This window comes from Pinus tabuliformis, chromosome 4_1 (genome assembly GCF_031772625.1).
Source record: "Pinus tabuliformis cultivar Carrire ecotype Pingquan chromosome 4_1, CPIR1, whole genome shotgun sequence".
In the NCBI taxonomy this organism is placed as follows: Eukaryota; Viridiplantae; Streptophyta; class Pinopsida; order Pinales; family Pinaceae; genus Pinus; species Pinus tabuliformis.
Window position 1 is genome coordinate 835,215,368 of NC_142303.1, and position 16,134 is coordinate 835,231,501.

Consider the following 16,134-nt stretch of genomic DNA (forward strand, 5'->3'; position numbering starts at 1 on the left):
TTCTTTTATCTTGTATAATGTTGATCAAACACAAGAATAAATTTCAAACAATATTAATATAGAACCAAAAGAAATTGCAGGTTCTACACAAAATGAAACTAACCAATCTTCAGAATTTTTCAATGAACAAGATGGTCAAAGTACTGTAAGTGATGAAAAGTTTGTTGTACCTAATAGTGAAAATTATGATCATGAGATATTTTGGCATTTAGAATTTGATGGGTCAGTCAATAAGTTTGGAGCAGGAGCAGGAGTGTGGATATATAATGTCAAAAATAATCACTCAGAAGGCCATGCATATAGATTGAATTTTAAATGTACCAATAATATGGCCGAGTATGAAGCTTTAATTTTAGGTCTAAGTTAGTTAGGAATCTAGGAGCTAAAAGAGTTTCTGTCATGGGAGACTCTGAACTAATTATAAAACAAATAGATGTTGTATATATGACAAAGGACCCTAGATTAAATTGTTATAGAGGAACTACTGTAGAAATACTTAACACTTTCCTAGAAACAAAGCTTGTAGTAATCCCTAGAAAACACAATATGCAAGTCCATAGTTTAGCAATGTTTTCCAGCACTTGCAAATTACCCTTCCAACCTAACCATCAATACATTGTTAAATTTAGGCATAGGCCTGCAGTTCCAGATAATTTGAAGAATTGGTAAATATTTTCTAATGAAAAACAAATAAATAATTTTTACTTCCAGAAGAAGAGTTTGTAAATAACAACATAGATATTGATACATCCATAGATCCTGACACTAAGGATGAGTTATAAATAAACGAGATAGAAGGTGATGAACTAGATAGAGACAACCCAACTAAATTTACTAAATTAGATGTAGATAACTTAGAGAAAATTGAGATTGATGAAATAATTAGTGAAGAAACCGAAATAATTAATCTCAAGGATAACTTCTTACCAAAGGGATTAACCCCTCTGGAAGATTTATTTGATTCAAATGATGTTCCTAGGAAACCTAAAGTGGAACCATTAAGGTCTGATATAGAGGAATGTAATATAGGAACCAGTCAAAATCCTAAACTGATCAAACTTTCAAAATCATTACCTCCCACTAAAAAAGTAAAGTACATTAAGTTGTTGAAAGAATTTCAGGATGTTTTTTCTTGGAGTTACGAGGACCTCAAATCCTATGACATCAACATCATCCAGCACACAATTCCCATTAAAGAAAATCAAAAGCCTTTTAAACAAAAACTTAGAAGGATCAATCCTGTCTTATTACCTGCAATTGAAAAATAATTTCATAGGATGTATGATGCCAAAATAATGGCACCAATCAGGTTTTTTGATTGGGTCTCAAACCTGGTGCCAACTAGAAAGAAAACTAGAGAAATCAAACTCTATGTGGATCTCAGAAACCTCAACAAAGTGTCAATAAAAGACAGTTACCCTCTCCCCAAAATGGATCACGTTTTACAAAGGGTAGTTGGATCAACCAGAATCTCATTTTTGGATGGATTTTCTGGTTACAAACAAATCTTCGTTCATCCAGATGACCAACCCAAAACTGCCTATACTACTCCTTGGGGCACATTTATGTATGTGAAAATGCCTTTTAGACTAATGAATGCAGGAGCCACTTTTTAGAGGGCTATGGATATAGCCTTTGCGAAATAAATTCATGATTTCCTTGTGATATATCTAGATGAAATTACTGTTTTTTCAAAATCTGACAATCAACATTTGGATCATCTAAGACAAGTTTTTATTAAATGCATGAAATTTGGAATCTCCTTAAACCCCAAAAAATCTTTGTTTGGGTTAGAAGAAGGAAATTTGTTAGGTCACATAATCTCAAAAGATGGCATAAGAATAGACCCTGCAAGAATAGAAGCAATCTTGCAAATACAACACCGGAGGAACATTAGAGAGTTAAAAGCTTTTTTAGGAAAAATTAACTTTCTCAGAAGATTTATATCTAATCTAGCATAATTAATTAGATCACTCAACAATATGCTGAAAAAAAGATTCGACCATAAAATGGACGGATGAGGCTAAACAATCCTTTGAAGACATTAAACTAGCCTTAACTAAAACACTTGCGTTAATCAGTCCAAAATTTGACAGAGATTTCATCTTATTTTCCTTTGCTTCTGATCACACAATAGTTGTAGTTCTATTGCAGAAAAACAACCAAGGTTATGGACAACCCATTGCTTTCTTTAGCAAATCCCGGGTAGATGCCCCCTTGAAATACAATATAATGGAAAAGCAAGCATTGGCTTTAGTCAAAGCCATTAAGGACTTCAGGGTATACATCTTATATTCTCATATAGTAGCCTACGTTCCAAATTCAATAGTCAAAGATATCCTAACTCAGGATGGTCCAGATGGAAAGAGGGGAAAGTGGATTTCTATTATTTTAGAGTATGATATAGAAATCAAACCTACTAAGTTAATCAAGGGCCAAGGTTTAGCCAAGCTCATGGCTGAATCGAACTGTCAGGTCTTGGATATAAACTTTATTGCAGCAATAGTTGATGGAGAGGGGATGACGACTCCACTAATCAGCGAGGCCTTTATTGAATTACCTTGGTATGCTGATGTTATTTATGTTTTATAGAACTTACAAGCTCCTCCTGAATTATCTAGGACTAAAAGCAAGTTTTTAAAGATGAAATCCTTGAAATTTTGTATATTAGACAATGCTCTGTTTTGGAGAGATCATGAAGGTATTCTTCTTAATTGTTTGTTAAAAGATGAATCTGACAAAGTTTTACAAGAGTTTCATGCAGGTGACTGTGGAGGACACCTTTACTGGAAAACCACCACAGATAAAATCCTTAGAGTTGGTTTCTACTGGCCCACCTTGTTTTCTAATGTCAAAAAATATGTGACCAACTGTCACAAATCTCAAATTTTTTAGGGAAAGAAAAAGCTTTTACCTTTACCCCTCAAGCCGATCTCTACTGAAATACCTTTTCAACAATGGGGTTTAGACTTCATTGGCAAAATTCACCCACCCTCCTCTACCCAGCACAAATGGATCCTCACAGCCACAGACTACTTCACAAAATGGATAGAGCCCATACCTTCAAGGCAAGCCACAAATACTGTTATCATAACCTTCCTTGAAACCAATATTCTATCAAGATTTGGATGTCCAACTAAGCTCATTACTGATAATGTAGCAGCCTTTAAATCCAAAAGAATGATAGATTTTTGCAATAAGTATCATATCACCTCGGGCCATTCTACAGCCTATTACCCCCAAGGAAATGGACTGGAAAAATCCTCAAACAAAAACCTGGTAAACATCATCAAGAAGTTACTAGAGGACAATAAGAAAACTTGGAATAAGAAGTTGGTCAATGCCTTATGAGCAGACAAATTGACTATTAAGAAATCAATTGGTACTTGTCCCTATCAACTAGTTTATGGGATGGAAGTTGTCTTTCCATCCTCTTTAGGTGTACCAGTAATGAATATACTTCAAGAATTGCAGGTTGAACCAAATAGTATCCAAAGAAGAATCAATCAAACTATTCATCTTCAGCAAACCATGGAAGAGGTCTATATCAGGTCTCAAGTTGTGCAGGAAAGGGTCAAAATGATTTTTCATAAGAGGACCAAGGCTAAAGATTTCTACCTTGGTGACATGGTGCTCAAGTGGGATTCAAGGAGGGAGGACAAAGGTAAACATGGGAAATTTGATTTCCTATGGAAAGGTCCATATGTCATTTATGCTTTCAGAGGTAATAATGCTTTCTTCCTGAGAGAAATTGATGGTGCATAAGAAGAAGGTGGACCAGTGAATGGTTGAATGCTAAAACACTACTTTGAACCTAGTTACTGATTTTTCATTTTCGATTTGTATATATTCTACTTTCAAAAGTCTAGTTTGGATTGGATGGTTATTTTTGAAGTTGAAGCCCAAAGAGAAGGCCCTAAGCTTTAAATATTTATTGTCATAAGTATTAATAATGCAGATGCATAGAGGAACACTTGGCAAGGTAACATCAACAACAATTCAGAGGCCACTGATCTTTCAAGTTCTTGACATTTCACTAGAAAATGCCATCCCCAAGTGGAGCCACTGTTAGGTTCATATACTAATAGGAGTCATAATTTTGAATGACTAAGGTTAAGCCTTGTAATATTGCACATACCTTTGCTTTCTGCAAATGTTTTCCATATTAAAAAAAATAAAAAATGAAAATAGGGTATGTCTTAAAAAAATAATAATCAAAGGACAAAAGGAATAAGAAAAGGTCAAAAAAATGAAATATATGAACCCCAAAAAAACAAAAGAGACCATGAAAGTGTGCAAGTCAAAATTCCACTCCTATTTACTTTTATACACAATAATGATTATGTGCAGCTTGTTATTCATGCCACAATCCATGGTAATCAAACTAATTAATCTTGATTATACCATGTTTTGAATTTTATGTTTATAGATAGAGAATAAAATCTGACCAAACAGTTTAATCTTGGCAGATCATTAGGTAAGTATAGAAAATAAAAGGAGCTCATCAGTTTAATCTCATCCCGTAGATTGATATAAGGTTAGAATTAGATAGTTTTATTTGTAAAAGAAAAGGAATTGATAAGGATTTTGCTAGCCTAAATGCACCCAAATAAAATGAAGAAAAAATGGTAGAGTGAGTAAATGGGTAAGTAGAAGAAAGGTTGCAGAAATATCAAGTGGTCACACAAAAAGCACTTATGTCAGGGTTTAAATGCATCTTTCAAATGTGCATAAGCAGTAAACAAAGCAAGGACAATGGTTTACAACTTGGTTTATTTAACATCCCCTCAATCATTTCACCCCTCTACTTACTAATTTCCCATATATAAGTTCTAAGTACTCAAATCCTTTAAGTCAAAGAGGATCAGAGCATTTCTCTAACTTTTGGAGGGACCGGACCCTCGACATAATGACTTATGGGCACAAGTACTAGAATCCCCTTCATAAAAAATTCATCTCCCTTCATTTCCCCTCATTTCCCTAATAAAACCCCCTTTTCCTATGGTTGACACCATTTACCTAGGAAAAGTGGAAACCCCCATGTAAATCCCTTTTCACTCAAAAACCCACAAAAAACACTTTATCCTAAGTATAAAGCGAAGTGTGCAGAAATGTTATGTTTTACCTTTTTACTTAGGAAAAACCCCCTCCGCCCATTAAATTTCATATTAATTTCTAATTTTATTATATAATCCCCCCATATCCCTTTTCCCGTATATTAAATTAATTCCTTTATATAAATAACCCAACCCCTAGTTTAGTTATAAACTATATAAATTACATGTATCCCGATACAATTTTACTTAGTTTACCTAATCCTGGTAAACCTAAGTTAATCCCATCGTTAACCTCACCCAGTCCACTAATCCTGCGTTTCAAGCCCGCCCGATCACTTAACCCAAGATTATAACGCCGAAAATTAAACCTATGGGCCCCCTCGAAAGCCTTCCCTTTATCCCCTGGACAATTCCCTCACCTGACTCCCGTTTGATCATCGCCCCCCTCATCCGACGGCCTACATCCATATCGGTTGAACCCGATCACTGACCTTTACCCTCCCGATAAGGCAGTTTTCCCCAACCCCCCGAATGCTACGTGTTGCGCTCTAAGGCACATCGGGTGACCCCTCCCGAATACAGCTCGCGCCACAAAAGTAGTGCAACGGCCCTCCAATATCCTTTCCCGCTTAACCGAATAAACCGCCAACTGTTCATTTGTAAATGAACCCACCAAAAAACCATTGTTTTTATATAAAAGGCTGAAAAGCCCTCTTTTTTCCCTTTTCACTCATTTTCCCTATAAAACTGAGAAAACCTTTGCAACTCCTGCAAACGCCGAATTGACCAACAAACCTCCAAATTCACTCCAAAAGACATTGCAAACAGCCCAACTAACCTCCCAGTCCATACCAGAACCGTACAAACCTCTGCAGCTGCTGCAAACCATCAATTTGAAGCCAATTCGCCCAAATTCCAGGTATTTCACCACAGAATACCACTGCCAGTTCAAATTTGGAAACGCTTAGCCTGTTTAGTAGGTTCATTAAATCAAATTAATTGAAACATACCTTAGGTTTAAAAACACCTGCGGCCAAAACCTTTTGAGGTTTCCCAATTTCCATTTTAAACCTCTGAACAAACCCCCAGCACGTAATTCAAATCCTCAAGAACTGAATAATGGCTGCCCCTGTTGCCATGAATGTCCAACCTATGGTGACCAAACATTTGGACCTAGACCACCTTCCCCTGGCTGATAGGGACTTCCAAATAAAAGATACCACTGCATCAGAGCTCTTGCTCAAAGTTCATTGCTTGAGCAGAGAAAACTACCTGAACCATTCAGATGACATTGGCCTTTGGGAGTCCAATTTGCCCAGATATCAATTCCCCCAAGTGCATGTCTTCCCAGAAATTGTCCACATGTGCCATGCATGCTACATCCCTAGCCATAGAACTATCATGCCTCATGACCAGAAGGTTTTGTTCACCATCACAGCTGAATCCATAAATGAAATGTTACATTTTCAACCAAGACCCAATCTAACCCCACTCTCAATTAGGGATCTGATAGACTAGTACACCAAGTTAAATCCATCTAGATTGGCCCAGTTACTCCAAACTTTCATTGTGGAAGAAAAACATGTTCCCAAAGATCCCCCTCTATATATGTTGGGCATCTTCTCTACAAGGGGAAAGCAGATTGTGACCATGATATCCTGCATTTTGGGCTACGCTACCAGTGAATACATTGGTGAGCTTATACTTGCCTTCATGTCCATTTATACCCCAGGACAGCCTCCTGCCATTTTGTACAATTTTGCTGAGTTTATAGCTGATAAGATGCATGAGAAATTTACTAGAATGAGCAATGAAAGAGTATTTAAGTACTCATCTGTCCTCTATCATATGTTCTTGTAATACCAACAAGACAGTTTTCCTTTCACTCTCCAAAAGCTTGATACTAAAGGCCAACCCAGGTCTGTCATTTTTTGGACCCCATTATTTCGCAAATTTGGATCGCCATACACTTATTCAGATTTTATAGACTCTTTTGTACATCCAGTCATGACTATGCTCACAGGAAATCCTCCACCTAGGATAAGTCCAGATATAAAAAAGGTCCTCCAGCTATCCAAACAAACCAAAGTGGGACATTGGTATCCTTACCAAAACCACACAGAGATAAGGAGCTATGGATGCCAGCTTGCACCATATAAACCACCCAAATACCTCCCCATGAGGTTATTTGCTTTGGAATATTATATACATATAATGAACTCAGATGAAGTAAATTTCGTTTCAGCCAAGAAGAAAACCCAGTTCAGAGTCAAAGATCAATTTGGCCCCTTCATCTACAATTCTAAAGAGGCAGGGAAGGAAGCAGACCAAATTTTGCAGCAAATGAAATTCCAACAGAGTTTCATGTGGAGATATGACCCTCAGGGATTCATGACCAGACTTAGGAAAAAGGCCAAATTGGGGCCTTACATTCATCACCCCATCCCTGAAATAGAAGCCTATGCCAATCAATCTAAGTGGGTGGAGAACACTCTTATAGATAGATATAGTACAAAGGTAGACATTGAGAATACCTTGATTGATTTAGAGAGGCAACTTGATGAGAGCTCATTTTTGCAGGTGCCAGAACAGCAAGAAGCCACCATGAGTACCCCTCTTATCATGCAGACTCCTTAGAATGAGAAGAAAAATCCAAAAAGAAATAGAGAGGGAGCTTCCACTTCAGGAATGGACACCTCTAACCTGCAGCAGGAAACAAGTCGCGGCAAGAGGCAAAGGCTCAATCCTACCTCTGAACAGGAATATACAAAAGGGTCAGCACAGGTAACCAACACATAGGTAGACAGAAGCAGGCCCACAAACCCCATTGGGAGACATACAAGAGCCATCCACATCATAGACTCAGATGTTGGAAAGGCAGCTAAGTGTGGAAGTGTCTTCATTCAGTAGGCCTGGTAACAAGGACCAAGACATAAAGGACAGGTATAAAGAAATAAAAATAAGGAATGAGAAACTCAAAGATTAGACTTATGCACAATATCTGAAACTCACTCCCACAAATCAAACAAGAATGATGTCAGCATTTGACACCAAGGAGGGAAAACTTCAAATGTCCTTTATCAAACCTACAGCATAGCAGCCCAAGATATCTTTAGATTTCAAGAGGGTTGACTTCGAAGTATTGGCAAGGGATATTCATCCCATAGACCAAATAGAACTGCATAAATAGGCTAGAGAGATGATATACTCCACCCTAACAGGTAAAGTCATAGCGACCCATTAGCTACAAAACTCATTGAAAAACATCTCGGCACAGTTTTAGTTGGAGAAGTCCTCCTCACATGCCAAGGATACGAGGATTAAGTCTTTGGAAGACTTAGTTATTGAGTTGGGACATGACCCCAAAGATATAAAGGCTACCGAGTAGCACATAAAGAAGAAAAATGATGATATTGCTGCTCTTAAGAAACAATTGAAGATACCTTAGCTGCAACATCCTCAAACACTTGAAGTCTTAGAGAGCCAGACCAGACATGAAGAGTTGATGGACTTGGTCCTAAAACTTAATGATCAACTAAGAGAGGTAGAGAAAGAATTGGATAGCGTGATCCAATTAAAACAAAATGACATTGCAACACCTTCTACAAATTTCATCCCTACAATATCTACTGCAGTCCCTTCCACACTGGCAGCTTCACTGGCACCTACAGCGCCACGTGCCACATCATTGCTAGTTACAATAGAATCTACAACAGCAGGTGCATCAGGAGAAAAAGCAGCAGAGTTAGTCAAAGCCATGGAAGAAATTTCTATCCAACCTACAAAAATGAACAGACTAAAAGAAAAGGTGGCAAGTTTAGAAACTGACTACAAACTTCCCAAATTATGCAAAAGGAAGAAGCACAAAATGCCAATAGAATGAGTGAGAGAGTCAAAGCCATGGATAAAGACCTAACATTGGAGAAACCCCTTGGACAAGCCAAGGAACTATTATGGGCCAATATCATTGACTCTGTCAATGATATTTGGCCATCCATTCAAGTTATTTTTTAGCAGACGGAATTGATAAAGATAGCCACAGCAGCTATTCAGAAGGTCATGAGGAATTGGGAGACATGCCTGAGGATGCCAATAGAATCATCCACTTTCTCAATAGCAAAAGTAGGCATGAGCTTCATGAGCTGAATATAGAAGATAGAACTGAAACCATTTTGGAGATAAGGAATGTCCTTTCCAAAAGGAACCTAATGCTAAACTTGGAGGGAAAATGCCAAAACATGCAAACAACCATTGATAGATTCATGGCTAAATTCCAAATTTTGAGGGAGAAAGAATTGCCCAGTCCATTGGTCATTAATAACAAACTTATGACATAGCAACGCTATGATAAAAGACTCAGGAAGTTCGCTAAAGAACAAGCTAGCATGTCAGGAATAAAAGCACCGCCGATAGGCAAATTTTTGTATAATACATTTGAGAACTTGTTTTTCCTCCAGCATGAGGTAAAACACTTATTCATCACCAAGCCCAATTTTTCCAAGTATACTGACGCTGATGATATATATAGGCGAATGATGAATGTCATGTTATTTGAAGCTGAATGGTGGGAAAATATCACTGATTTATTGTAAGAAATTCACAGTAAAAATTCATTGCACAGTAAAAGTAAACAACCAGGTAAACAGATGGAAACAGGTCAGCATACCAAAGTGTATCAATGTCAAAGAGTATCAGGTGAAAGATAAAGTTCGAGGAAGATTCCAGCGTAAAAGACCACAATAGCAATCCAGCATAAAGGGCTACAAATCCAACCATAAAATCCAGCAATACCACAATAAAAGGGATAGCATGAAACAGTTCAATATCTATCTCTATCTTCCTACAAGAAGACATTTTGTATTTCCTAGATTAAATCTCAAGTTTGTTTTGAGATATTTTGTAATAATTTTTGTATAAATACTTCACAATTCGAAGTATGTAGGGTGGATTCTTAGACATTTCTATGGACCTTCTTGATCAAAAGACTGTAAGATATTGTATCACTGATTGGACCAGCAAGCTGGATTAATGAATAAAGACAAGAAATTTCACAAGATTCATGTGTAGAGTGAAGTGCAGACAAGTATTTTCTCTTGTGTTGTTATCTTTCTTAAATTTTTTCCACCATCTTTATTGTATATCTAAAATCTGAATGCTATAATATGGAATTATATCTCAAAATTTTCTTTATTTCACTCTGTTGTGCATTTTAATGTTTTCTACTAATTATCTAAGTTAAGGAATTCTTGATTGCTCCTTGGTTTAGGTAGTCTCCCTGTAATCTATACCAAAGGATTCTTAATTGCCCTTTGTTCATGATTATCCTTTGTTCCTCATTTTAATCCTGATCTGAGAATTCTTAAGTGTTATTTCACCCTGGTTAAGATCATTTCACCCATCTAACCCAAAGACCTGCACTTTACTCTACTAGCTTGCCCTTTGAACACTCCCTTTAGTGAGTTAATTCCAGTTATACTGCCCTTCTTTGACTCCATAGACCAATGGTCCAAAAACATCATTCTATCCATTTGTTTTAAGGATTCCACCATCCAACCTTCAATACTAATCAAAACCCTCTAAACCTTCAGAACTAGCCTAAAATCCCAGCAAACAAAGCTAAATCATGTAGAGGGAGCCCTCTCTGAGCCATAGGTTGGCTAGAGCCTATGCTTAAAAGTTGTTTTGTGGTTACCTCGGTCCTTTCCTTCTTCTTAAAACTTCTAGGGAAAAGTTCTGAGTGATAACATAGTGAACATTAATGACCAAAGTCAAGAAAGAGAAAACCAAAATGCCCCTCAAACTAGAATCCAAAACTTTAGAAGGAATGTTCCCAAATTAAAGCAAAAGGGTCCAGACCAATAGGTTCAGCCTCCTTTTCTGGAAAATTACATCGATGATGAGGGGAATATTGTGGAAGATTTGGATGATAATCAAATAAATTTGTTGGGGATAAATGATGATGAAACAATTTTCCTCGCTCAAGAGGAGCAGGAACTTTTTATCATAGCCCAGACTGAATTGGATTCTGAAGAATCAAATGAATATAAGAAAGGGTTTGAAAATTCCATAATGGAAGTCCATAGGCAGTACAACTTTAGAAGCAAAAAAAATACAGACACTCCCAATGCCAAAATCTCATAACAACCTGCTAAGAAGTCACCTAAAAATGAACCTAGGAAAACCACAGATAGTCTTCCTAAGAAAACTATTTATAATTCTGGTAAGAAAAAGGTGGAAATCCATGTCAAAAAGGTTGTTAACAGTGTTTCTAAAGCTACTCAAACAAATGTCCCAACCACCAGTCAAAAAAAAGATCCTATCATAAAACAAATTACAGAGCAAGTTGAACCTCCTAACTTAAGTAAGAATCAAACATCTTTCAATATTGACAATGAACTGGCAAAATTTAAAATCCCTATCCCTCTCACAGAGTTAATGAACAAAAACATGTACATACCCCAAGTAATGAAAGCTTTAAACGTCGGGGAAAACATTGACTCTGTAAATCTAAATGATGACCAACCTGAACTCTTATTTGAGCCAGAAGTTGAAGGAAAACCACAGGAAGGAGGAGTTCCTCCATTCTATGTTAGCCTGAATATTCATGACAAGATTCTCCATAATGTTATGTTAGATTCAGGTGCATCCCACAATTTAATGCCTAAAGCTGTGATGGAGAAATTAGGACTTGACATTACTAGACCCTACAAAGACTTGTACTCCTTTGATTCCAGCAAAGTTAGATGCCTAGGTCTTATCAAGGACCTATGTGTTACTTTAGCCCAAATCCCTACTAAAAGTATAGTGATGGACATAGTGGTTGCAGACATTCCCCCTAAGTATGGCATGTTGTTGTCACGCTCATGGGGAGCAAAATTACAAGGAACCCTACAAATGGACATGACCTTTGCTACCATACCAGTTTTTGGGTAGCAAAGGAGACTGTATAGGGAAAACTTAATGAAATTTATGGTGAGTACTCAAGACAGACCTCAAAATTATCCACTTTATTCAATTCATTCAGATTTAGATTCATTTATTCTTTACAATGATGGGGATATCAACAATCAAGTAATCAGTGCTGAGAATGAGGTTTCTAAAATAGACCTAGTCCAAACACAAATAACAGAACTAAAAACTCCTCTTCAACCTCTTTGGAACATGATGTTTGATGGTTCTTGCAGCAAGGATGGTGTTGGAGCAGGAATTTGGGTGGTTAACGCAGGAAATAATCATGCTGAAGGTCATTCATACAAGCTTAATTTTCAATGCACTAATAACATTGGTGAGCCCCAGTATTGCAGCAATAATGCTGCAACTCCTGGAACTCCCTTCTTTAGTTTTATCAACCCGGTAGTTCGTAGCAAACTTGGAAGCGACGGTGCTATATGCACAAGTACTAGCTCTTGCCACAGCTATCACTGGATCCGCTGGCACAAGTCCGCTAGGAACTTAAGCCAACTTCTATGAGCTCTCAAAAGAAGCTTTTAATAGTGATGGACGAAAGCTAACTCAAAGGAAGCTAGTCTACTTTGCAGAAAGAAGCTGAAAGTGAAAAAGGAACGCAAACCCTAGCAAACCCTAGTTCTACAGACTAACCCTACTGATGCAAGTAAAAGGATGAAAGCTATAGAAATGGATGCCATTGACTTCTAAAAAGGTGGAATGCATGTGACTAAGCTACTTCTAAAGAGAAATACGAAGAAAACATCTTTTTGCATATTTGAGTAATTTATCATAATTATTTTGCATGTGCTTTAACTGTTTTTTACTGTGCAGAGGTTGATTGGTGAAAGGGAATGGAGTAGGCACTTGCAGGAGGTTGGGAAGGTTAGAAGAGGGCCTAAGGGGTCCCTAGCACCCTTCCAAAGAGTTTTACAGTGCTCGGATCTCAAGAAACCACTTTCGTGAGCTTCTACAGGAAGTCTGCAGGGGTTCTACAGGATGTACTATAGCTTCTACAGGATGTTTCTACAGGAAGAGCCGAGAGAGGATTTTTGGGGGTTTATGGAGGAAAAACCGGTGGGAAAGTGGAAATGGAGGTTAGATGAGGCTGTGAAGAGGTCTAGGACTTGGTGCATGAGGATGAAGAGTGGTTAAGGTGATTGGGTCAGTTTGAAGATAAGAGAAGCAATGTTGTGCAAGAATGTAGGAGCTAGGGAAAAGTGAGAAAACGTGGCAAACAAGAGGCAAGAATCTGAGTTAGAGGACAAAGCAGGTTGCATTGATGGGATAAGGGTAGGAGAGGAGGTTTCATAGGTGCTCTGCACATTATTTTTCAAAACTAATCAAACAAAGACTAAGAAAACCAAAGATCTAGCTACTTTAACCTAATTTGACCTAGAAACCATAAGCATGATGAACAGAAGTTTATTGGAAGAAAATCATGTAAAACAACTATGGAAACCAAGCAAGAATGGATCTAAGCATGTAATCACAACTAGTACTAACTTTTGCAACTAAGAATCTAACACTAGAAATTGCATGAAGAAGAAAGAACAGTGTTTTTATGGCAGCAAGGACACCTTGGTCTTAGCTCAAGGTCCCAAGGAGGGAGAGGTGAGATCAAGGGTTGCTTGATGGCCTTTTTCGAAGATCTTTTCTGCTACCAACCTATCAAATCAACCTGAACATGAAAAGCTTTTTCAATCATCAAAAGCAACTTAAATAACAAAACAAGATTTTAATCTAAATAATAGATTTTATTCTAAGAATGCAGCAAACACACATCAAAGTACACAAAGGAGGTACTGGGCACTTGAGTTGGGCCCAATCCCAAGAGCTACAGCCTCCTAAGGAAGATTAGAGTTGGTGCAAAGTTGGATTCATCTTTATTGATCAAAAGAATAGTTACATCCCAAAAACTGTCTACAAGAAAAAGCTTGAAAATGTGTTGAAATGTAGAGCTAACCTACTGCCTAAAAAATGACTAAAATCGAACTACCAACTAGCTAACTGAGCGGAGCCCCTAGGCCTTCTTATTTATACAAATTGAGGACCCCAACAGTGCTCCTAAACTTTAGGAACTCCGCTGCCAAACTTGCAGTTAACAACAACTTTACTAGCCCTTGCTCGGCTGCCCTTGTGATAATCGATGTGGTGGCCCTTGAACTCCGAGCTGGTGGTGGAGAATTCGAGGTAAGAGCTCATAAATGAAGGGGACACCTTCCTAAAAATCCTCTCCACGAATTTGGCTGCCGAGTGCTCATTTAAACCTTTGATTTTGTCTCAAAATTGACTAAAAATCTGCATAAAGCACACATTAGACTTGTTGGCATAATGACTAATCCAATTCACTCTATTAGCATAAATATTATCAAAAACATGCAATAAACTAATGATAATGGTGGATTAAGTCAAATTAGCAGGTTGAATGAGCCCATATAACTACTCATTTTTGGGCCTCATCATCACCCCCCTACAAAAAGTGTTGCTCATCCTCTAAGCAACTAATCTATCTCTTCATCTTTGATGGCCCTGGTGGCCTCCTTATAATACCAAGCTTCTGATATAGTCTACTCATGTGTGCCATAAAATTATGCCTTCTTGTCCATGTCCTTCCACTGCTTGTGCTCCTCTTCTTCTGTAGCTGTTTTTTTAGCGCCTCAACCTCAGCCTGCAGCTTGTCCTCTCTCTGTTGTTCATCAGATGTTTCCTTGTTTTCTGGAGGCCCTTCTTGTTGCTGTTGTTCTGCTAAAATGGAGGGCCTATCTTCGTTATGACTTCCCTGTAGCTGTAACTGTTGTTTCAGCAGCTCATTCTCCTCCTGTAGTTTGGTCCTTTGACTACTTTCCTCATGCCTTACCATGGCCAATTCTTTTCTTTATTCCTTGAGTTGTTCTTCCAGGTGGCTTATGTCTGCCACACCCTTGGATTTGGCAATCCTCATCCAAATGTGAGTCCTAACCCTTTCTTGTTCTAGTGCAAAGAAAAGTGGCACTGCGAATTTTTGGGGAATTATCTTCCCGGCTTCTAACAAGTTATAGTATGAGCCCAAGCTAGGCTGAGGGCTGGGTTCCAATATTTCCTCAACCTTTTCTTCTTCCTGTGATGGTTTGGCTGCCTTTTCCTCCAATTTCTCGGTCTCTTTTAACTTAGCCAGAGTTTCCTGTAGAACTGTCTCAGCTTCCTGTAGAACTGTCTCAGCTTCCTGTAGAGCTGTCTTTGAGTCCATTATCTGAATTCTCTCTCTCCAAGTGAAGGTTTTTGGCTTCCTTGTTCATAGGTGATGGTTATCTTTGAAGGAGACTCCTCCTTTTGTTTAGTTGTGGTGTCCTCAATGATAATTGGCTCCCTTGACTGTGGCTGGGGTCTGCCCACTTTGATCCATGTGCTCCTCTTTGCTTTAAAGTACATGGATGTTTCCCTTTTTCGCCTCCCTTTTTGTTTTGGAGATGTGCTTAGGGCAGCAAGCACAGTTGCTGCCTCCCTAGCCCATATCTCGGGCAATTTCTCCTCTTGTTGGTCTTTTATCTGCTTCCTGTAGAAGCCCCTGTGTCAACTGTTTCTGGCTGTGTTACTGCTATTTCAAGATGTGTCTTCCCCTGTTATTTGGACGTGCCTTCTTTGGCTGTGACAGTTCTCATTTGGGGTTTTCCAGCCTTTTCTGCCCTGCTCTGCATCCTCTTTTCTCGTGGTGTTTGTGTTGTTGTCTGCACCTCTGTTTTAGGCTCAGCAACTTGGCCCATTTCTCCTTTTCCTCTCTGTTCTTGTTGTGCCTGAATGTCTTGCGTTTCTTCATCATTTGTTTTCTCACCTTTTTCAATGTGTTCTTCTTCCTCATTGCTGGATGGGGTGACATTTTCGGCCAAAACTCTGATATTGTCATCCCGAGACATGTTTCGGAAGATTTCCCTTTTTTATGCTTTGGTCAGAAAAGGGAATGTTGTTTATGGTTTCCCTCTGGACTCAAGGAAGAATTCCTCGACTATAAATATCAATGAGCACCAATTCCCTGGTTTCAAGACTGTTGTGACTCAGCTCCCAGCTATCTGGTTATGAAAGGAAGAGTTTTGCTTCTACAGACAGAGGACAGAGACCAAGTTTTCTTCTCAGGACACATTCAGATATGCAAATT